The 25282-nt window shown below is 37.9% G+C and overlaps 1 long non-coding RNA gene across 1 annotated transcript in view; it reads left to right on the top strand.

Moving 5' to 3' along the window:
* LOC309622620 overlaps window positions 1-25282 on the top strand; it is a 1071855-nt gene that overhangs the window by 828735 nt on the left and 217838 nt on the right. The window lies entirely within an intron of this gene.

Raw genomic sequence — 25282 nt, 5'->3', positions numbered from 1 at the left:
AATTAAGGTACAGAACAATGTATGTAATAAGCTAAATTCGGTGTTTAAAAAAAGCACAGAAGGAAAATAAAAATCAATATTCATATTTGCTTTTATGTGTGTAAAGAAATTTGAAAGCTTACATAAAAAAACAATAACATTGGTTAGCTGGTGGAGAGAGGGATGAGCACTGAGGGACCAGGATATTAAGGAAACTTTATGGTCCGTGTTTCTATACTTCTGTTGAAACATGTGTTTCTATCTTCTATTCAAAAAATTAATTTTAAAAATCCCTCATTAAACATTTTTGTTTTTCAAAGTCTTTCTTTTAACCTAGTGGCTACTTCCCTTTACTCCTTCTCTAAAGGGTCCGGTAAGCTGGCTCTTCACTCCTCCCAGCATTCCTCAGAAACTCATATTCCATTCTCCTCAAGTATACCCCAAAACTCAGCCCTCTCCTAAATTCTACCTCCAAACCTACTTACCAACTCTTTAGGGAAGTGACCAAAACAAAGGGCCCTATGTGGAAGGCAATGATGCTCCCTTAATGGTAGGGGGAGGAAGGCGGGTTCTGACAACTACTCCCAAGTAGTTTATCAAAGCATTTTTTTCTAAATACATACATTCTTTGCCCAAGAGAAACTCCAACGAATGGGATTTCCTCCACCTCGTGAAGTACTCATTTACCCACTAGTGGTGACCCTCTGTCTACACACACAGCATTATTCGCCCCTGCTCTTCATTTTGGTGGGTCCTGATATGCATGGGCCACCATCCCTCTTATCCAACATGAACTAAGTTTCATCTACATCTAAATAGGCCAAAGGCTCTGCCCAAATTGGGAGAAACATTTAAGAACTAGTCAAAACTTAGGATTTGGGGCTCAAACTCAAGATGAGAAGGATAAACAAATCCTCTCCAAATGGAATCTAGTTCTGATATATTTTCCTGCTTTCTAATTAAAGCCAAATGTTTCAATACATCCCAAACTACCTCTGATGAAATACACTGCAAATTTTGCCTTTTAAAAGCAGATGAACTTATATGTACATTGTTAATAGATTTATTTCAATGCATGCTAGTTTTCAGTGTGTTTGTCACGGGGCACCATGGATCTCTACCACAGCTGGCCCAAGCTCTAGTCTTTGATGGACTGACACATTTGCTCCCTGGACCACACACGTACCAAAGAATTGTGGGAGCCACAAGTGGTCAGAATACCCTCTCACACAACATTTTACCATGATTTTTCTCCCTGCCAATGATACAGGGGATCCAGTGAAAAAGACTCCACGATATCAGGGGTCAGTTAACACCAACACTGGAAAAAGTAAAGTCCTCTGACTTGATCACATTTCAAAATAATCTCGAACATTTCAGCAGGGCATTAAGAATCTACTGTAGGTGTTATCCCATTTGATTTCCACAAGTTGAGGTGGCTATAATTACCCCTATTCTCTGAGTCAGGAAATGAAGACTCAGAGATGATCACTGAATTTCCCCAGATCACACATCTAGGAAGGAACAAGGCTGTGAGGTGCATGAACTAGGCTTACCTTCAGTGATCTCAGAGTAATGCTCTGATTATCAAGTGTAATAACTCTATCAGTAATGGGTATTTCTAAATTCAAATGAGTTTAAAATTTTATGAGACTAATGCCTCAAGAAGAGAGTCTGCAGAGGCTGGGAATTCCACAAAATAGGAGCTAAAAAGGTTAATTTATTCTGAGAAAAGGATGATTAATATAAGGTAAGATTACCTATCTCTAATTAACCTAGTCATTATTGAATCCTTAACAAGAACGATATGGATAACAGAAATGTCACTCAGAAAGAATTCAGCTGAGACAGTCTGAAGACAGTACCACTCTGGGAATGATAATCATTATATTTGTTGGCCACTGGGAACACTAAAAATCATCTTCATATTTAAGCCAGAACCTAAAATACTTCTTTATTCAAACCTCTCTTAAGGGGACTATGAGGTGTAAGATTAACAAGTACATTTTAACATCTACTTAAATAAAAAAGTGTCTTTCAAAGGTCTTAAACAAAGATCTATTTATTTTTTTTAACTGATGCCAATTCTACTTATTATATTCAAAGCCCTTCTAATAAAAATAGTTAAACATTGTTACTGATCTATATTCTTGACTGACCAATGATTAACAATAGGCCTAACTTCTCTCCCTCACTGACCCCTCTTATACCTGCCATATTCCAATAGGAAGTCAGACAAAACAACCATAATATTATTCATTAATAATATTTCTGATGACTGTGGAAAATCAATGGCACTTTAAACATGCCTAACTAAAAATCTTAGGCACTGAAAAGATCTGGTTTGCCATATCCTATGGGCTAGAGTTTGCGTCGTTTTTTTTTTTTTTTTCATTGTAAACTGCAGTATCAAATAAGAATAAAGGTTATCATTTACTTTAGTTTTATAATAATAGAATGTTGAATGGGACTTTTTCTGTTGTCTTGAAATTAAGTTATTCTGACTGAAAAATGATGACAAAAAGGCACAAGGATTTCATGCTTTTAAAGGTCTCTCCAGACTCCCTCTTGTGAGAGCACCGGAATCACAACTAACTGCTGAACAATCATTGACAGGAAGACACTGGAATTCACCAAAAAAGATACCCCACATCCAAAGACAAAGGAGAAGCCACAATGAGATTGTAGGAGGGGCACAATCACAATAAAATCAAATCCCAAAACCTCTAGGTGGGTGACTCACAAACTGGAGAACAATTATACCACAGAAGTCCACCCACTGGAGTGAAGGTTCTGAGCCCCATGTCAGGCTTCCCAACCTGGGGATCCGGCAACAGGAGGAGGAATTCCCAGAGAATCAGACTTTGAAGGCTTAGTGGGATTTGACTGTAGGACTTCGACAGGACTGGGGGAAATAGAGACTCCACTCTTGGAGGGCACACACAAAGTAGCGTGCCCATCAGGACCCAGGGGGAAGGAGCAATGACCCCACAGATTGAACCAGACCTACCTGCCAATGTTGGAGGGTCTCCTGCAGAGGCAGTGGTTGGCTGTGGTTCACCTTGGGGACAAGGACACTGGCAGCAGAAGTTCTGGGAAGTACTCCTTGGTGTGATCCTCCCAGAGTCCACGATTAGCCCCACCAAAGAGCCTGTAGGCTTCAGTAATGGGCCGCCTCAGGCCAAACAATCAACAGGGAGGGAACTCAGCCCCACCCATCAGCAGACAAGTGGATTAAAGTTTTACTGAGTTCTGCCCACCAGAGCAACACCCAGCTCTACCCTCACCAGTCCCTCTCATCAGGAAGCTTGCACAAGCCTCTCAGATAGCCTCATCCACCAGAGGGCAGATAGGAGAAGCAAGAAGAACTACAATCCTGCAGCCTGTAGAACGAAAACCACATTCACAGATAGATAGACAAAATGAAAAGGCAGAGGACTATGTACCAGATGAAGGAACAAGATAAAACCCCAGAAAAACAACTAAATGAAGTGGAGATAGGCAACCTTCAGAAAAGGAATTCAGAATAATGATAGTGAAGATGATCCAGGACCTCGGAAAAAGAATGGAGACAAAGACTGAGAATATGCAAGAAATGTTTAACAAAGACCTAGAAGAATTAAAGAACAAACAAACAGAGATGAACAGTACAATAACTGAAATGAAAACTACACTAGAAGGAATCAATAGCAGAATAACTGAGGCAGAAGAATGGATAGGTGACCTGGAAGACAGAATGGTGGAATTCATTGCCACGGAAGAGAATAAAGAAAAAAGAATGAAAGGAAAAGAAGACAGCCTGGCTTCTCTGGTGGCGCAGTGGTTAAAAATCTGCCTGCCAATGCAGAGGATGCGGGTTTGAGCCCTGGTCTGGGAAGATCCCATATGCCGCGGAGCAACTAGGCCCATGAGCCACAATTGCTGAGCCTGCACGTCTGGAGCCTGTGCTCTGCAACAAGAGAGGCCATGATAATGAGAGGCCCACGCACCGCGATGAAGAGTGGCCCCCACTTGCCGCAACTAGAGAAAGCCCTCGCACAGAAACGAAGACCCAACACAGCCATAAATAATAAATAAATAAATAAATAAAAGAGTAAACATTTAAAAAAAAAAAAAAGAAGACAGCCTAAGAGACCTCTGGATCAACATTAAATGCACCAACATTCAGAGTATAGGGGTCCCAGAAGGAGAAGAGAGAGAGAAAGGACCCAAGAAAATATCTGAAGAGATTATAGTCAAAAACTTCCCTAACATGGGAAAGGAAATAGCCACCCAAGTCCGAGAAGCACAGAGACTCCCAGGCAGGATAAACTCAAGGAGAAACACACCAAGGCACATAGTAATCAAATTGACAAAAATTAAAGGCAAAGAAAAATTATTAAAAGCAATAAGGGAAAAACGACAAATAACATACAAGGGAACGCCCATAAGGCTAACAGTGGATATCTCAGCAGAAACTCTACCAGCCAGAGGGGAGTGGCACAATACATGTAAAGTGATGAAAGGAAGAATCTACATCCAAGATTACTCTACCCGGCAAGGATCTCATTCAGATTCAGTGGAGAAATCAAAAGCTTTACAGACAAGCAAAAGCTAAGAGAATTCAGCACCACCAAATCACCTCTACAACAAATGCTAAAGGAACGTCTCTAAGTGGGAAACACAAGAGAAGAAAAGGACCTACAAAAACAAACCCAAAACAATTAAGAAAATGGTAATAGGAACATACATATCGATAATTACCTTAAATGTGAATGGATTAAATGCTCCAACCAAAAGACACAGGCTTGCTGAATGGACACAAAAACAACCCATATATATGCTGTCTACAAGAGACCCACTTCAGACCTAGGGACACATACAGAAAGTGAGGGGATGGAAAAAGATATTCCATGCAAATGGAAATCAAAAGAAAGCTGGAGTAGCAATACTCATATCAGATAAAATAGACATTAAAATAAAGAATGTTACAAGAGACAAGGAAGAACACTACAAAATGATCAAGGGATCAATCCAAGAAGAAGATATAACAATTATAAATATATACGCACCAAACACAGGAGCACCTCAATACATAAGGCAAATGCTAACAGCTATGAAAGAGGAAATCAACAGTAACACAATAATAGTGGGGGACTTTAACACCTCACTTACACCAATGGACAGATTATCCAGACAGAAAATTAATAAGGAAACACAAGCTTTAAATGACACAATAGACCAGATAGATTTAACTGATATTTATAGGACATCCCATCCAAAAACAGCAGATTACACTTTCTTCTCAAGTGCGCATGGAACATTCTCCAGGATAGATCACATCTTGGGTCACAAATCAAGCCTCAGTAAATTTAAGAAAATTTAAATCATATCAAGCATCTTCTCTGATCACAATGCTATGAGATTAGAAGTAAATTACAGGGAAAAAAAAAGAAAAAACACAAACACATGGAGGCTAAATAATACGTTACTAAATAACCAAGAGATCACTGAAGAATTCAAAGAGGAAATCAAAAAATACTTAGAGACAAATGACAACAAAAACACAACGATCCAAAACCTATGAGATGCAGCAGAAGCAGTTCTAAGAGGGAAGTTTATAGCAATACAATCCTACCTCACGAAACAAGAAAAATCTCAAATAAACAATCTAACTTTACACCTAAAGGAACTAGAGAAAGAAGAACAAACAAAACTCAAAGTCAGCAGAAGGAAAGAAATCAAACAGATCAGTGCAGAAATAAATGAAACAGAAACAAAGAAAACAATAGCAAAAATCAATAAAACTAAAAGCTGGTTCTTTGAGAAGATAAAATTGATAAACCTTTAGCCAGACTCATCAAGAAAAAGAGGGAGAGGACTCAAATCAATAAAATTAGAAATGAAAAGGGAGAAGTTACAACGGACAATGCAGAAATACAAAGCATTATAAGAGACTACTACAAGCAACTCTATGCCAATAAAATGGACAGCCTGGAAGAAATGCACCAATTCATAGAAAAGTATAACCTTCCAAGACTGAACCAGGAAGAAATAGAAAGTATGAACAGGCCAATCATAAGTAATGAAATTGAAACTGTGATTAAAAATCTTCCAGAAAACAAAAGTCCAGGACCAGATGGTTTCACAGGTGAATTCTATCAAACATTTAGAGAAGAGCTAACACCCATCCTTCTCAAACTCTTCCAAAAAATTGCAGAGGAAGGAACACTCCCAAACTCATTCTACGAGGCCACCATCACCCTGATACCAAAACCAGACAAAGATACTACAAAAAAAGAAAATTACAGACCAATACCACTGATGAATATAGATGCAAAAATCCTCAAAAAAATACTAGCAAACAGAATCCAACAACACATTAAAAGGATCATGCACCATGATCAAGTGGGATTTATCCCAGGGATGCAAGGATTCTTCAATATACGCAAATCAATCAATGTGATACACCATATTAACAAATTGAAGAATAAAAGCCATATGATCATCTCAATAGACGCAGAAAAAGCTTTTGACAAAATTCAACACCCATTTATGACAAAAACTCTCCAGAAAGTGGGCATAGAGGGAACCTACCTCAACATAATAAAGGCCATATATGACAAACCCACAGCAAACATCATTCTCAATGGTGAAAAATGGAAAGCATTTCCTCTAAGATCAGGAACAAGACAAGGTTGCCCACTTTTGCCACTATTATTCAACATAGTTTTGGAAGTCCTAGCCATGGCAATCAGAGAAGAAAAAAAAAAAGGAAAAGAATACAAATTGGAAAAGAAGAAGTAAAACTGTCACTGTTTGCAGATGACATGATACTCTACATAGAAAATCCTAAAGATGCCACCAGAAAACTACTAGAGCTAATCAATGAATCTGGTAAATTTGCAGGATACAAAATTAATGCACAGATGTATCTTGCATTCCTATCCACTAACAACGAAAGATCAGAAAGCGAAATTAAGGAGACAATCCCATTCACCACTGCAACAAAAAGAATAAAATACCTAGGAATAAACCTACCTAAGAAGGTAAAAGACCTGTATGCAGAAAACTATAAGACACTGATGAAAGAAATCAAAGATGACACAAACAGATGGAGAGATATACCATGTTCTTGGATTGGAAGACTCAATATTGTGAAAATGACTATACTACCCAAAGCAATCTACAGATTCAATGCAATCCCTAGCAAATTACCAATGGCATTTTTTACAGAACTAGAACAAATCATCTTAAAATTTGTATGGAGACACAAAATACCCCACATAGCCAAAGTAATCTTGAGGGGGAAGAAAAAAAAACGGAGCTGGAGGAATCAGACTCCCTGGCTTCAGACTATACCAGAAAGCTACAGTAATCAAGACAGTATGGTGCTGGCACAAAAACAGACATATAGATCAATGGAACAGTATAGAAACCCAGAGACAAACCCACGCACCTATGGATGACTAATCTATGAAAAAGAAGGCAAGATATACAATGGAGAAAAGCCAGTCTCTTCAATAAGTGGTGCTTGGAAAACTGGACAGCTACATGTAAAAGAATGAAATTAGAACACTCCCTAACACCATACACAAAAATAAACTCAAAATGGATTAAAGACCTAAATGTAAGACCAGACACTATAAAACTCTTAGAGGAAAACACAGGAAGAACACTCTTTAACATAAATCACAGCAAGGTCTTTTTTGACCCATCTCCCAAAGTAATGGAAATAGAAACAAAAATAAACAAATGGGACCTAAAGAAACTTAAAAGCTTTTTGCACAGCAAAGCAAACTATAAACAAGACGAAAGACAACCCTCAGAATGGGAACAAATATTTGCAAACGAATCAATGGGCAAAGGATTAATCTCCAAAATATATAAACAGCTCATGCAGCTCAATATTCAAAAAACAAACAACCTAATCCAAAAATGGGCAGATGACCTAAATAGACATTTCTCCAAAGAAGACCTACAGATGGCCAAGAGGCACATGAAAAGCCCCTCAGCATCACTAATTATTAGAGATATGCAAATCAAAACTACAATGAGGTAATCACTTCATACCAGTTAGAATGGGCATCATCAGAAAATTACAAACAACCATTGCTGGAGAGGATGTGGAGAAAAGGGAACCCTCTTGCACTGTTGGTGGGAATGTATATTGATACAGCCACTATGGAGAACAGTATGGAGGGTCCTTAAAAAACTAAAAATAGAATTACCATATGACCCAGCAATCCCACTATATACCCAGAGAAAAACATAATTCAAAAAGACACATGCACCCCAATGTTCACTGCAGCACTATTTGCAATAGCCAGGTCATGGAAGCAACATAAATGCCCATCGACAGATGAATGGATAAAGAAGATGTGGTACATATATACAATGGAATATTACTCAGCCATAAAAAGGAACGAAACTGGGTCATTTGTGGAGACGTGGATGGACCTAGAGACTGTCATACAGAGTGAAGTAAGTCAGAAAGCGAAAAACACATACCGTTTATTAATGCATATATGTGGAATCTAGAAAAATGGTATAGATGAACCAGTTTGTAAGGCAGAAATAGAGACACAGTTGTAGAGAACAAATGTATGGACACTGAGTGGGGAAAGCAGGGGGGAGTGGGGGGATGGGATGAATTGGGATTGACATATATCATATAATTGACACTAATATGTATAAAATAGATAACTAATAAGAATCTGCTGTAGAAAAAAATAAATAAATAAAATTCGAAAGTAAAAAAAAAAGGCTTCTCCAACCACTGGGGCCAAAAGCCTCCTGAAGGACTTACTCAGAACCACCTCTGCTCCTCCCAACCAACATCTCAGTCCTAGGTCAGCAGAAAAGTATTTCCCATCAACCCTCCAGAAGCCAAGAGAGCGAGGAGTTTCAATGGAATACAGAAAGTGAGTACTGGCAAAGAGGGAAGGTTGACAGCCTGCTACCTGGCTGAAGACTTGCAGAGTCAGGTACCTAGAGACCAACCTGATTCCTGCCTTCAAAGTGCAGTGAGCCCCGTGAGAGAGTCCGGGGGAGAATTTGACTTGTGTCCTTTGGAATTCGGGAACATATGTGAACACCAAGAATTGTGCCTGCTTCTTTTCTGGAGATTTTGAAGGAAGAGGACTTGCTGTCTGAGCCCAGCAAAGTGGAACAAAAAGAGACCATGTTATAGGGAACTTAAGAAGAAGGTGAGAAAACCTCCAACCCATTCCAGGTCTCCTCGTCTTTCAGAGGGTGCAGACGAGGACTACCACGTTTGACACCCTATGAAGGAATATGAAGAAGAGAGGAGAAATGGTTGGGACGTGGACCAAAGACAAGACTACAGGAGGACATGGGTGCCCCCTCTGCAGGTGTCCTCAGTAATGTGGTGACCCAAGGTGAAGCTCAACAACTCTAAAAATTGCACAAAGTTATGAGGAGACCACCACATCCTCAGAGAATACCAGCAGCAACAGAATCATGTAGTCTTGTGGGGAGGGGCACTCCTCATCTCCAGTAAGCAACCCCTGCCATCTCTCATATTCCTCCTCCCCAACAAAGGAGTTAGATGCTAGTAGAGGGAATTGAGAGGATTACATTTGAATCAGATTTGAGATTGGATTTTTACACTGGAGTGAAATTAGTCTGGTTTTGCTTTGTTTTTTTAATAACTGAAAGCGATGAGAAAGTTGTGGAATGTACCCAAGAAATTGTCTTGGGAGATTCTATATAGCACTATTGGGAATTGTGATTGGAGAAAAATAAAAACATTACTGCGCTAATATGCACAATGTAGAGTCTACTCAATAAACTGTTTGCACGAAAATGTTGACTTTTGAAAGCAAGCTGGGAGGGGCTGTTTTAGGGGGGTAAGGAGGTTACGCATTGTCTCAAAAATAATGAACAACAAAAAGAACAAAGATAACAAAAAACAAGTCAATTCTTAAATGTAGGGATTATGGAAGGAGATTTTAAAAGAATAAAAAATCATATAAATTTGTTTTATTATATAAGTTGAAGACACATACTTACTTATGTCTCTTCCAAAAGGAGACATTTTTAGTAAAACCAACTTTGGATTTGTATTGACTTTAAAGTTTTCAATGCACTGCTTTGTACTTTAACTTATGAGCAAGAGACCAAACTCTCATTATGGACTTTCCTATCCACAGTGCACCTGACAGACCTGAAACCACAGAAAATGTTCAAACCATGACTTTCAAATCTATCTATCACCTTCTACCCACTTCTCCCCTTTGCTGTCATAGCTTGGTCATTGTTACACAGTCTCAAAAGATGTGGGGAAAAGGAGATAGTTTTAATTATTTTTACTATGTACATTTATTATTCTTGTGATTAAGAAAAATAAAAGTAAAAAACAAGGATTAGTATTTTATTCATCATCTTCCCTTCTGTATCAAATCATGCTTTATCCTGCGCAAATTCAATACCACACATGCAATCTACTAGTGCTGAACATCTTTTGTTTTTGCCGGCATAGCATCCATTCTTCTCCTTCTCTTAACAGCACCTTTGTTTTCTTTGGAGGAACTACCCCTATCCCATTTCAGGTGGTCTTTGTAGAACCCTCAACCACCTAGCCGACCCAAGCAAAGCCATGACACTTTAACCTTTCCCTCAGTATTTGAATCCTGAGCAGTAACATGAGAATAAATGATGGTAGAGCAGATTCATCCCCATAGTGATCATCTGAAGAGGCTTCCTAAAACCTCCAACACCAAAGCTGCATGCTTCCTGTATTTTTGAGGCATGATTGTTCAGCCTGATTTTTAATTCTGTGAGTTACTCAATATACATATAATAAATCCTTTCCTTTCCCACCTCTACACACATACCTCTAAGTTAGACAGAGTTGGTTTCTTACTGTTTGGGACCAAATCACACAAAGACCTTGGGATAGGCATGACCCATCTACTGTCCCTATTCCAGAACCCTCCTTTCTTTCCTTACTTTTCTAATAATTTAAAGAACTATTCATTTCAGGATAAAGAAGATGTGGTATATATATACAATGGACTATTACTCAGCCATAAAAAAGAATGAAATAATGCCATTTGCAGCAACATGGATGGGCCTGGAGATTATCATACCAAGTGAAGTAAGTCAAACAGAGAAAGACAAATATCGTATGATAACGCTTGTATGTGGAATCTAAAACGATGATACAAATGAACTTATTTACAAAACAGAAATAGACTCACAGACACAGAAAACACACTTACGGTTACCAAAGGGAAAAGAGGGGGAGGGATAAATTAAAAGAGTTTTGGATTAAAATATACACACTACTGTATATAAAATAAATAACCAACAAGGACATACTTGTTGCACAGGGAACTATACTCAGTATCTTGTAATAACATATAATGGAAAAGAATCTAAATATACATAATTATATACATAATTGAATCACTTTGCTGTACACCTGAAACTAACACAGCATTGTAAATCAACTACACTTCAATAAATTTTTCTTTACAAAAGAACTATTCAACATTCAATATTCATTTCCTTCATGTCAACCTCTCTCTAGCCAATATCCTCAACTTACTTGCACCATGTCTTTCTATTTAACTGTTTGCCTGATAAAAACTGCCTTCTCCACTCCTAGTGCTGGGACTGCTGGAGAAAATACTGCAACCGTTCGGGTTAGTGTCTTCACTCATTTTCAGTTTCTATTTTCAGTTAGATTTTCCATACCACACAGAAATCTTCCTGTGTTTTTGCTCATTTCACTTCTCATTTTCCACAGTGATTTTAGAAACTTCTCCACTGTCCTCAAATCTCCAACTAAATCACTCCTTCTCCACAATGTCCATACAGAGAAAGTAAAAGCCATAGGATGGAAATTTACTCCTCTTCCAGGCGGGAAACTCTCAAACAAACCTGTATGAAACCCATTCTTCCCTCCTGGTCTCTGCTGGAGTGGGAACATGGTCTTTTCTCATACTTAAAACTAATCCTTAGGATTATGCTCTAGATCCCATTCTATTCTACCTTCTGAGAGAAGCGGCTTTATCAAGTATCTCTGCCTCTTCTGTTGATATATCTTTAACCTTACCCTCCAGATGGGCATCTTATAAAAAAACAATTCTTGGGGCTTCCCTGGTGGCGCAGTGGTTGAGAATCTGCCTGCCAGTGGAGGGGACACAGGTTCGAGCCCTGGTCTGGGAAGATACCACATGCCGCGGAGCAACTAGGCCCGTGAGCCACAATTACTGAGCCTGCGCATCTGGAGCCTGTGCTCCGCAACAAGAGAGGCCACGATAATGAGAGGCCCGCGCACCGCGATGAAGAGTGGCCCCCACTTGCCGCAACTATAGAAAGCCCTCGCACAGAAACTAAGACCCAACACAGCCATAAATAAATAAATAAACCCAAAGTTAAAAAAAGAAGGAAAAAGAGAATTTAAAGAAAAAAACAAAAAACAATTCTTTCCTGAATGAGTCACCTTTTAGCTACTGCCCTTTCTCTTCTCATTCACAACTAAATTAAAGTAGTTGTATATCTGCCCTGCTTGTGGAAGGAAGGGCCCAGGAGGAAGAAACAATGGCAGCAGCATGCGAGTCAGACCCCACCTGGTACAGGGTGAAGACGGCATCACAGAAAGGTCAGTCCAGTGTGAACAGGCCCAGCCTGAGTAGGGTGAGGATACATCCATGTAGAGGGGCAGTCTGATGTGGATAACAGAGCCCACACAGGAGAAGAGTGCATCTATATGGGAGAAGGGATGGCAGTGGAAAGGAGAGATTGATTACGTACAGGGAGATTGGCTAAACAAGTAAATCTAATAAGGCCAAAGTGAGCCAGGTTTCTCAGCATCAAAAAAGGGGGTAACATATATGTAAAGGAAGAAAATTAGAAGAAACTCTGAGGTACTGGATTAGAACTGATGGTATCAGTGTACATTCATGGCCAGATAGATAGATATAATGCAAAGGTGTGTACATACATTCATATATACATGCATATATGTCCTAGCTCTCTTCACTGAGATAGCCTTCAAGCACGATACTCCAAAAGCAAAGAGCACACCTAGTGCCCAGATCCTGTCTTCTAAATATAATTCGCCACTAAAAAGACTCAGGTCTGGGCTTCCCTGGTGGCGCAGTGGTTGAGAATCTGCCTGCCAATGCAGGGGACACGGGTTTGAGCCCTGGTCTGGGAAGATCCCACATGCCACGGAGCAACTGGGCCCGTGAGCCACAACTACTGAGCCTGCGCGTCTGCAGCCTGTGCTCCGCAACAAGAGAAGGCCGTGATACTGAGAGGCCCGCGCACTGCGATGAAGAGTGGCCCCCGCTTGCCACAACTAGAGAAAGCCCTCGCACAGAAACGAAGACCCAACACAGCCAAAAATAAAGTAAATAAATAATTAATTAAATAATTAAAAAAAAAAAAAAAAAAGACTCAGGTCTAAAATGGCTGATTCCAGGGCTAGGGTAGGGAAAGTACAAGATAAACTTGTTAATATCTTATACCAGAAAGAAAGAAACTAGTCAAAAAGTGATGGAAACATGTCAAGAGACACACAAGCTACCTGGAAGGGGTTTCCTCTAGCTAAATGGGGCACAATTTGAACATCAAGATAAATAATGATAGCAATGAATTAAGGCCCAATAGTACGATAAATAAATAAATGAGTATATTGAATGTTTGATTAGGAATGATATACTTGCAGTCTCAAAGAACTTCCCTGCAAAATACTTACTAGTTGCCAAAATAAAAAAAAAACTTTATTGTTGAGAATCTTGACAGACACATCCTTAATCAAGTGACCATTAGTAATGGGACAAATCAAAATTGTATGTCATCTAATAGGATTCAATGAGAAGAAAACAGCATCACTTTAGAGGTATTCCTGTCAAAATCTAATAATTTAGCTTTCTTCAGCTGAGCCAGAGAACACAGTGACTATTTCCTCAACTCTCTCAAGAATGTTTCATAACTAATACTGTTTTAGGTGTACTGAGAGAAGTTAATTTTTTCATACAATAGATGCTTTAGGATGTTAGGGTTTAATTCCCTTCCAGAACCCAGGCTGGAAAAGGCCCAGAGGCATAGTCCATAAAACAACCGATCTGTAATCTTCAAAATGTCAAGGTCATTAAAAACCAGGAAAGATTGTTTTGCTGCTCCCAACTGAAGGAGACTAAAGAGGCATGATAACTATATGCAGCAGGTGATTCTGAACTGTATCCTTTTGCTCTGAAGGATAGTATTAAGACAACAAACTTGATTGGGATTTGTGGAGTAGATGGTAGCCATGTATAATGTCAATGACCTGATTTCCATGGTTGTGTTATGTTTATGTAGGCAAATGTCCTTATTTATAGGAAATACACAGTAAAGTATTCAGGGGTAGTGGAGCAGCACACTGGCAAATTACTTCCAAATGGTTCAGGAAAAAAAGTCTTTGTACTTTTTTATGCCTGGAAATTTTCTATCAATTTTTAGTTGTTTCAGAATTGTAAAAATCAAAAAATTTTTAAATGAACAACTATGAAACTGAACAAATACAAATTCACTATCACCCTCACTCCTTCTCATGTTCCTCATCTCAGTGAATTCCTGGTTTGCCCGAACAGGTTTTGTTCATTTCTGTTGTACCAACACAGACATTATTGGCCTCCTTTTCACTCTCAAGTGTCTCAACCAGGACAATCAATAACATAAACGTTCTCACTGTAAGGTTCTGAAAATCTGGCCTCTGTTTACTTCTCTAGCTTGATCATTAAGCGCTCCCCCAATTTCCCTCTCCTCGCTAGTGAATCTCAACTCTTTTGGGAAAGCTCTGCCTGAACACTGGATCAGGCTTCACTATATTTGCTAGATGCTCCCTAACACTATACTAATCCTACTAGTAACTCTGTCTATTGCATACATATCTCTATTGTAACTATTTGTTTATATTCCCTCTTTTTTTTTTTTTTTAAATTTTTATTTATTTATTTATTTTTGGCTGTGTTGGGTCTTCGTTTCTGTGCGAGGGCTTTTGCTAGTTGTGGCAAGTGGGGGCCTCTCTTCATCGCGGTGCGCGGGCCTCTCACTATCGCGGCCTCTCTTGTTGTGGAGCACGGGCTCCAGACGCGCAGGCTCAGTAGTTGTGGCTCACGGGCCCAGTTGCTCCGCGGCACGTGGGATCTTCCCAGACCAGGGCTCGAACCCGTGTCCCCCGATTTGCAGGCAGACTCCCAACCACTGCGCCACCAGGGAAGCCCCTATATTCCCTCTTAAACTGCATTTCTGTACAGATAACTCTGCCACTTAGGGTGTGACCTTGAACAAGTTACTCAACCTTTCTAAGCCTCAACTTCCTCATCTGTAAAACAAGGATAACTGTATTGTTGTTAAGATCAAATGATATAAAGCGCATGAAGAGCTTAGCCCACCACCTTCATCATTTTATGTTTTAAGAATTATGTAAATAGTCAAACGTATTTTTTCTCTCTAGAGCTCCTTAGCTGTCTTCTTTTCATACCTAATCTTTTTGTTTTATGTACCCTATTTATCAAGCAAGTAGAGTTAAAGATTGTTTCTTCTTAACACAAATATCACAAGTCTCTATGATAGAGTTCTTTTTAATTTTATTTCCTTTTTTAAAGAAAACACATGTTCTTACAGAAAGTTATCTTCTGGGAAATGAGATAACACCAGAAACTATTAGCTCTGCTCAGGCAATGGGATATTTCTTTCCTCCCTGTTCTAGTGAGTAAACACATGTAAGTCCCCACAGCAAATTCTACATATATATAGTATAGCAAATATAGTGTGTGTGTGTGTGTATATATATATATATATATATATATATATATATATATATATATATATATACATATATATATGAAAATACACTTTTAACATATTACAAAACAATGAGTGCCAAATGTATAAATCTGTGGAAAACAATGTTTTCAATCAATTAAAGAGTTGTTTATTAATAACTAAACATTGTTTTGGGAAAGAAAGCCCTATTGTAAAAAAGAATAACAATTCAACAAAAACAATTAATGAGTCCTACATTGACAGACTGGACATTGAATATAATATATTTAAAGCTCTTTGGAGTCTCATAATTGTGAGGAAAAATATGTGGGTATTTTGAAGCTCTCTACCTAATATTGTGTTTCGTCTTCCAGAAGTGAAAATTCAGAATTACATGATTGTATATTTCTACTCACTGACTACACTCTTTCTCTAAATTTAACTATCATTGTTTTATCTTTGTTAATTATACGATTTAATCATAGATCCCCTTTGTTCAGTAAAGCATATAAGATAATACACTAACCACATCCCTAAAGCTTTTCTTTTCATTATTAAAGGAAAAGTAATTCATATTTTCAGAGTTAAATTTATACAAACAAATTTAATCCACAGCACTAACCATTGCTCATGCTTTGTGATATCTTGCAAGTATCTAGAATGTTACATCTCAAGTCATAAATGCATAAAAATCTGCTTCTCCACAGCAAATATTGCATTATTTTCCACCTAATTATTTCATTATTTTTAAAAACAAAAACATACTTAAAAATATAGGTGACCCTTGAGCAACATGGGTTTGAACTTCATAGATATGTGGATTTTCTTCACTAAATACATACTACAGTACTAGGCGATCCGAGGTTGCCTAGGGTTGGTTGAATCAGAGGCTGCAGGACCTTGGATTTGGAGGAACCTGGGAAACGGAGGGCTGACTATAAAGTTATACACGGATTATATGCACAGGGGAGGGGGGAGGTTGGTGCCTATAACCCTCAAGTTGGTCAACAGTCAACAATATATGTAATCATTTTAAAACAATATATATTTTTAATGACCAGGGTTTCACATACCAGACTGTTGAATTTACCAAACCTATGAATGAAGAAGTGTTTGTCTTCAGAAATGTTTTTAGTGATTTTAATTTCTAAGAGAGACATCACCTATACATAATTTAAATATATGTAGCAAATAAAATATTACATAATTGAAACCTTTGAAATAAACCTATTACCTACTTGCAAATCTGTTCAGAATACTTTAGTAAATGTCAGCTGTGAAACAGTGTTAAAATACAGATAAACAATATTACAAGTTTCATTTAACTTCCCAAATTCTTACAGTCTTGTATTTTGCTCTCTGCTGTGGCACACAACTGGATTTTTCCTAAGCAATCAAAAGCAGGCTGGAAGACTCTTTGTTCATCAGTTGTAAACAATGTACCAAATGTAATATAAGTAGAAAAATGCCCAAAGAGGATATATGAATTTTAATATGATTATTACTTTATAACCATAAAACTTTAGCAAATAGTAATTCTTATTTGCTTTAACTAGTATTGGATAATACATCATGATGGTGACTTTGTGGCAATCGGCATACTTTTATAAAATGATGGTTTGAAATTTAAATCTTATTTTTAATTCTTCAGTCTCATGTGGTCGTCTGGGAAAACTTCCCATAAGATTCTACAATCTTACAGGGGCTTCCCTGGTGGCGCAGTGGTTGAGAGTCCGCCTGCCAATGCAGGGGACACAGGTTCGAGCCCTGGTCCGGGAAGATCCCACATGCCGTGGAGCAAATAAGCCCATGAGCCACAACTACTGAGCCTGAGTGCCACGACTGCTGAGGCCCACGCACTTAGAGCCTGTGCTCCGCAACGGGAGAAGCCACCGCAATGAGAGGCCCGCGCACCTCAACGAGGAGTGGCCCCCGCTCACTGCAATTGGAGAAAAGCCCGTGCGCAGCGGCGAAGACCCAACACAGCCAAAAATAAATAAATATAATAAATAAATTTAAATAAATAATAAGTAAAAATCAAGCTGTAAATTTAAGATTTGTGCACTTTGCTATCTGTATGTTAAAAAAAAAAAATTCTACAATCTTACAATGGAAAATTGCTTAAAGATAACACTCCATTATCAATATATCACATATCAATAAATACTTATTGAGCGTGTATTATGTGCCAGGCACTATGCTAAGTGCTGGAGATATAAAAATGATTAACACTGAGCACTAGATAAGACATGGAGACTGCCCTTGAGAGGCTTGGAGTATTATGCAAGAGACAATTAATGTACAAACTATATAAAAGATTGTTAAGGAACAGGGTCTTAAAAGGTGCTGTGTACAAAGAAGAGAAATATATAATCCAAACTAGGGGAGGAAAGGATGGTTACAGGAGCCTTCTTGGAGGAGTTATTAACAAATAAGCCTACTGACTTGCTTGCAGTATGGTCTAATGACTTAAGAGCACAGGTTCAAATCCTAGCACCATCTTTTACCAACTGTATACGTTTAGACAATTTACTTCATCATCCCAAGCTTGTTTCCTTGTTTACAAAATGGATATAATAGTATTCACCTCATCGGGCTGTTAAGAGGACCAAATAAGATAAGAGTAGAAACACCAAATAAGAGTAGAAAGCACAATGGCTGCCGTAAGATATGCTAGTATTCTGGTTGTTATAATGATGATCTCTTTCTCTCTCACATACACACCCCACTCAGTGTACAACCTGGTAGTTTCTGGACTTCTCGGCCAATGTATGCATGTGCCACACAGCTATAAAAGAAAAAACTGCTCCATCCTCACCCCCATCTTCTGTTATCATCCAGGCTTCCCAGTCCCCTGAAAAGTCTGCTTGACTTGCTGTCATTACCAGACATGCCTGCGCCATGCCCATTCGTTGCACGTGAGTCTGGCCACCGAGGCATCTCTGGACTACCTGTCCACCACCACTCTCCTCTCATCCTTCACTGTGCCCCATATCCACCAGGAGACAGATCTCTTGGCTTTCAGCCCCACACTAGTCTCTGATGGGTCTTTCTTACCAGTGTTTTGGTGATTTTTATGCATTTCACTTAATCAGCTTTGCCCTCTAACTATTGGCCACCACTGTCTCCAAGCCAGTGGCCAACATTTCATTTCATTTGGAGTTATCATCATTGCAGAGACAGAAAAAAAAAAAATGTGATTAGAACAAAATCATCAAGCTTTGTGAGGTTGAGAAAAGCTAGTGCTAGAAAAAGAATAACTTTTTTTTTTTTTTTTTTTTAATAAGTAGGGTTTTTTTCCCTGTTAAACCTCTCAGGGCTTCCAACAAGTTAGTGTGTATTCTTAATTTATTATTTTTATTATTTATTTATTTTTGGCTGTGTTGGGTCTTCGTTTCTGTGCGAGGGCTTTCTCTAGTTGCGGCAAGCGCGGGCCTCTCACTATCGCGGCCTCTCTTGTTGCGGAGCACAGGCTCCAGACGCGCAGGCTCAGTAGCTGTGGCTCACGGGCTTAGCTGCTCCACGGCATGTGGGATCTTCCCAGACCAGGGCTCGAACCCGTGTCCCCTGCATTGGCAGGCAGATTCTCAACCACTGCGCCACCAGGGAAGCCCAAGAATAACATTTGGGTCTTTTGTTCTTTCCTACTTTATCCTCTTTAGGATCATGACTCTATTTTACAATCCGGTCTTTCCCTGCGATAATCTCCCACTGGCCAGTTGTCTATCAAGTGACCCTTTCTGAAAGGTTTTCTCCCTCCTATTCATTTGCAGAAAGACCTACGGGAGGGGCAGGGCTCAACTCAATTTCTTCTTACACATTCACCTTTCTGACGGCTTTTACCAAGTTTCACCAAAACAGATTCAAATGATAGCAATAAATAATAATAATAATAAATGACAAATTAAAGTTAAAAGATGTTTCCCTATTCAAGTGGCTCACTGGTAGAACTAAGTGTTCCTTATTTCTAAGAGTGCAAAAGATATGATTTGGACATTATTAAGTATCGGGTAAAAGGGCATCTACTCTAGCTTCCAAATTTTGTTTTTAACACATACCTTACAAAATTGTTTTGGCTTTATCTAAGCACTACTCCCACTTTCTAAAAACCAAGACAGACTGTATTATTTTAATTTGTAAATTATTCATGATTTAATTCTGTTCCTCACTTTTGATACTTTGCTTTATACATCTTCACAACAGCATGTGTACCTCCATGCCAACAAAATCCTTCATATATGTTTCAAAGTCCAAAATATTAAAGCATTAAATTTCTTTCAATCAGATTCTCTGCAGCAAAATAATTTGAAATTCTTACTTGACTACAAAAATGTTATAGCAAGTTGAGGCAGAAAATTTTAGTTGCCTCACGTTTCCACTGAAATGTATTAAGAAGTTTATACAAGAACTACAAAGATGTTTATGTTACAAAAACAACAAATATAAAGCTAATTGCTGGTGATCCACATATGAATTTACTATGTCATAGACTGAAACTGTGATTTTAAGGTTTACCTATCACCTAACCTGTTCCCTAATCCTGAAACAAAAGGTCATTTGAAACTCGTAAAATTCTGGAGACAGTGAGTCCTCAGCAAACTTCTAAGCTTAAATTGCCCCTCCTCCTTATAGCTTTTCACAGGAAACACTTCCTTCATCATAGCTACTTCTTCAATGTGGTAGCAAGTAAAATTCCCCAACAAGAGAAACGAAAGTAACATGAAAACTGAGCTGATTACAGATGGGTGAGAAGCAAGAATTCTCTCTTACAATTTTTTAATTACGATATTAATAATAATTAACCACAGTAAATAAAACTAACCTTCGATGGCAGACCTTTGGAAAATGCCTCCATTAAACAGTATTGAGAAGGTAGTGGCAGTAAATAACAAGTTTTGGGTTTTTTAAATCATTCATAATGATCCTCGACATCAAAAGCAAAAATGTAGATGACTGGAAGGGCAAAATTCTCCAAGTAAGATATTGAACATGAAATTCCAGTTAGCCAAATATGAGTTTGATGTAAAAAACTGAGAACTCGTTCCTTTCAATTACACTTTGCCACTAAAACTCAATATCCATCAGAAAATATTAGTTATTATAATTAGAATTCTTTTACCCTCATTACATAATGCTGTGCCTGGTCAAAAATCATAAAATAGTTCAGAACAGAAATTTAGCATTTCTGATCCTTCTTGTAGGCCTGATGCCACTTTGAGCCTGGATGAATAAAGTTTTTCAACTCATCTAACTTAGCAGGCCCTAAGTGTTACAAATTAATTAAAGAGACTATACCCTTGGAGACACTAATCAAATCTGTTGTCAAAATAGTCTACTGTACTCAACAACAAGAAAACAAACAACCCGATTAAAAAATGGGCAGAGGGTCTGAATAGACATTTTTCCGAAGAAGACATACAGGTGGCCAACAGGCAGATAATTTCCTAATTATCAGGAAATGCAAACAAAAACCACAATGAGATCTCACCTCACGCCTGTTAGCATGGCTACTATCAAAGAGACAAGAAATGACAAATGTTGGAGAGAATGCAGAGAAAAAGGAACCCTCATACACTGTTGGTGGAACTGTAAATTGGTGTAGCCACGGTGGAAACCAGTAGGGAGATTCCTCAAAAAATTAAGAACAGAACTACCATAAGACCCAGCTATTCCACGTCTGTGTATTTACTCGAAGCACATGGAACCACTAATTTGAAAAGATACGTGCACCCTCATATTCACTGCAGAATTGTTTATAATCGCCAAAATATGGATACCACTTAAGTGTCCACAGATGGATGAATGGATAAAGGTGCGTTATATATACAAAGTGGATTATTACTCAGTCATAAAAAGAGAAGGAAATCCTGCCATCTGCAACGACATGAATGGACCTGGACAGCGTTATGCTAAGTGAAATAAGTCAAATGGAGAAAGACAAATACCTTATGATTTCACTCACATGTGGAATCTAAAAAGACAAAACAAGTGAACAAAATAAAACAAAAATAAACTCATAGATACAGAGATCAGATTAGTGGTTACCAGAGGGAAAGGAGGTTTGGAGGGTGGGTGAAAATGGGGAAGGGGATGGTGGTGAATGGTAATTAGACTTGTGGTGGTGATCACTCTGTCGTGTGTACAGATGTCAAATTATAATGCTGTACACCTAAAACTTATGTAATTTTTTTAAAGTTTAAAAAGTGTACTTGATAAGAAGCACTGTCATTGCTTAACTGGTAATGCTTTTCTTTCTTAGTTGTACATCTAGATGGAAATGTACCAAAATGTTAACAGTGGCATCTCCGGGTGAATAGTAGAATTACGAATGATTTTATATTAAATCAAAAATCAAAAATAAGAAGATTAAATGGCAGTCACATAACACATACTACACTATTTAACGACGGAAGACAGAAACCAAATTTGGTACTGAATTTTATCACAAAATCCACAAGACATTAAAACATTTATTAAGTACAAAGAATGTAACAAACATATATATAATTAATATAAAAAACAAATCTTACTCATTTTGCTAATACTATGTATAGCACATCTTACCTCTAATCTCCACATCAAAGTCAAATTTGCTGCATCTTGAAGATGTTAAAGAGTTAAGCCAGAGTTGCAACATCTTGAAAGGCAGAGTTAAGACTTAAAAAACAAACAAACAAAACCTCCCTTAGTTCTACAGCACTCAAGCCTATCAGGTGTTAGTTAAAATAAAGAGTAAGCATGGATTTCATATTTTTCCTTAAGAAATAGGTTCCGACTGCTGATACGGTTTTTCTTACAACCACACAGTGAAACTTTCAGTTGAGATGGATTTTTTTTTTTTTTAATGATACTGAGCATTTTGATATAATATGTGAAAAACTCCAGACTTGGCAGTAGTTTTGACATGTTGCCTCAGTATTATATACCGTGATAGCAATTATCATTTGTCTGTTTTCGACAGAGTTCTTGAGATTGAGTTTAAACCTTTATACAGTAAGGTGGAACAGCCATGGAGTTTAAAATCCAAGAAACAAATACCATAAGAAGAGCTTCCCATATAAGTTCTGAAGCAGCTATAAAAAGGGGAGGGGAACTGGTTACTCTGCCTAGTCAGAGTTTTATTCAGTTGTGCCAGGTGATCTAGTGGAGGGTTAGAAGGAGGGAGACAACACAGCCGTGGGATACTGTTCTCGGCATGGAAAGCAGCCTGTAACTGCATGTTGGCAATGGGGAGACAGGCTAACAAAGGGGACAGAAGATGTACTTGACAGTAGGGAGGGTTAGCAGATGAGTAGGAGGAGATGGCATATGAGACGTAGGCTGGGGTGTGGTAGGAAAGAGCCTTGGTGGTAAAGATGAACAGCTTCAGTTTCACGCAAAATACAATAAAGGCCCAGTAAAGCAAGTCCAGAAGCCGCAAATAATGGCTACAGTACAGCATTTCAAGCTGTCTACAGGGTAGATATTTAGATAAGGAGTCTTGAAAAGGGGAGGTTATAAAAGTCATGAGAGAAAACATTCAAAACTTAGTCCAAGTGTTTTCATAGAAATGAAAACACAAGCAGGGATTTAGAGGTGCCAGAGTTGGTTGTTTCTGCTGTTTTCATAGTTTGAATAAATAGGAGGAGGAAAACAAAATGAAGCAAGTAGACTCAAGTTTAGGTGTTTAAGAAATAGTCACATGACTGAATCCAGAGAAGAAAGGTGATAATTAGGGTAAGTGAGGAGGATCTTAAGTAAAAATGATAGGGGATAAGAATTTTTTGGCAACTTGTCAGTTACTAAAGTGTTTAGGAAGACATTGTAAAAAGAAAATAAAGAGAAGTAGAAAAATAAATAATGATAATGATTTATAATATCCTAAAGGGTTCAAACAGAAGGAATAATGTAATAGAGTGACAGGGTTGAATCATTTAATGTGCTAAAACAATTTTCCAAACTACGAGTAAATCCCTTAAGAGTTCTTTTTGGTTAAATGGAATTCTAGTTTGATTTAAACAGCTGATTCTTATTTTTTCACAAATAAGTTATATTCCGACTGGAGAGATTTTACTAAAAATTCTGAAGAATTCAGCAATTGTTCACTAGCCCTTAATAATTTAAAACAACTTTGGTAATAAAGGCATCATTGTGAACCGCGCTTTTAAATCCACGCCCAAAGTTATTTAAATGGTTAGTATATTTGACCTTAACGCTAACACTTTAACAAATTCACCACTTTTACCACTAGGTGGCGAAAAAACCCAAATAGTATCTGTTAACAAAGCTAGTACAAGATCCCAAGTACTTGAACAACTAAAATAGCCACCAGGTGTCATCCAAGAGAGGAAAAAAAAAAAAAAAAAAAGACTATTCTCCCCACTCAAATACAAAAATTCATAGTTTTAAGCACAACCATCTAAGCTCTATCAGAGGTAAATGCCCTGTCCATTAACTGTCTAAATAGTTTGCATATTTATACTCTATATAATTTATACAATGCTCTTGACTCCAAGATACTGCCTTTCAACTAAAACCCAACTAAGTAAAATTTAGTTTCTTTAAAAAAACAACAAAAAAACAGCAAGACCAATGAATGAGCTCAATGTATTGTGACTCATAGTTTCAACCTATCCAAATACACTGCACAAAAGAATCTAACGGCTTAGACACAGCCAAGAATATTCCAAAGTGTATTTGGTTATGTATATGTACTTCCAGATTCATATTCTTTTCCCCTATATTTCTCTCCTATAAGCAATTTCATTGATTGTAAAAAAATCTAGATAATTATGCTGTTATGTCTTGAATCCCAGGGTGATTTTACGAAAGCACTGCAATTTGTTACCAAAACGTTCACAGTAAAGAGACAAATGTACCTGTCCTTAAGAAAGATGTATAATGAGATTATGTTGAAAATTAAAATTAGAGCTTTACAGAATTAAGCCCTATTTATATAACAAACCATGCTTTTTAAAAAACCATCTTTTGCACTTCACTAACTTCTAACAAAGATTTTTCAACGCTGTTATAAACATTATGTCAGCTAAAACACTATGTCATGCTGCCTTTTATAAGGTGATACATTTTTAGGCCGAATCCTATTCTTAATCCTCTGGACACAGGAGTTGTAATCATGTCATACCCTGCAAATCTAGCGGTAGGTGGTGTCTCAAAAAAGGACGTTTTCTTCCTTCTAGGAAGTGGTCAAACCTTGTTTTTCCCTCTTGTCATCAGGCAAAAACTTGATTGTTTTTCGTTGCTATCGAATTAAGAGATGGAAGAGAAAGCACAGGAGAAAGCAAAATATACTGATTAAATTATACTTGCTTCTCTTCCTTGCTCCTTATAGTATTCTTTTAAGGTCTCGACTTGACCTCGACTGGGCTCATTTCCACCCTGCCTACAAAGCACTGGTTTTAAAAAGAAAAAAACCCAAGCCAAGAATGCTCTTGTCTATGAACATTATCTCTTCTCTGGTTTTTATTACATTTTCTTTTGAAATTCGTTAGATTATGCTCAACAACCAGCCCTTGCCCAACCGGTTTCTCCCCTT

The sequence above is a fragment of the Balaenoptera borealis genome (assembly GCF_965194805.1).
Source record: "Balaenoptera borealis genome assembly, chromosome: 2".
Classification (NCBI taxonomy): domain Eukaryota; kingdom Metazoa; phylum Chordata; class Mammalia; order Artiodactyla; family Balaenopteridae; genus Balaenoptera; species Balaenoptera borealis.
Note: the sequence above shows the minus strand (reverse complement) of the source record. Positions and strands in the feature narration are given on the sequence as shown.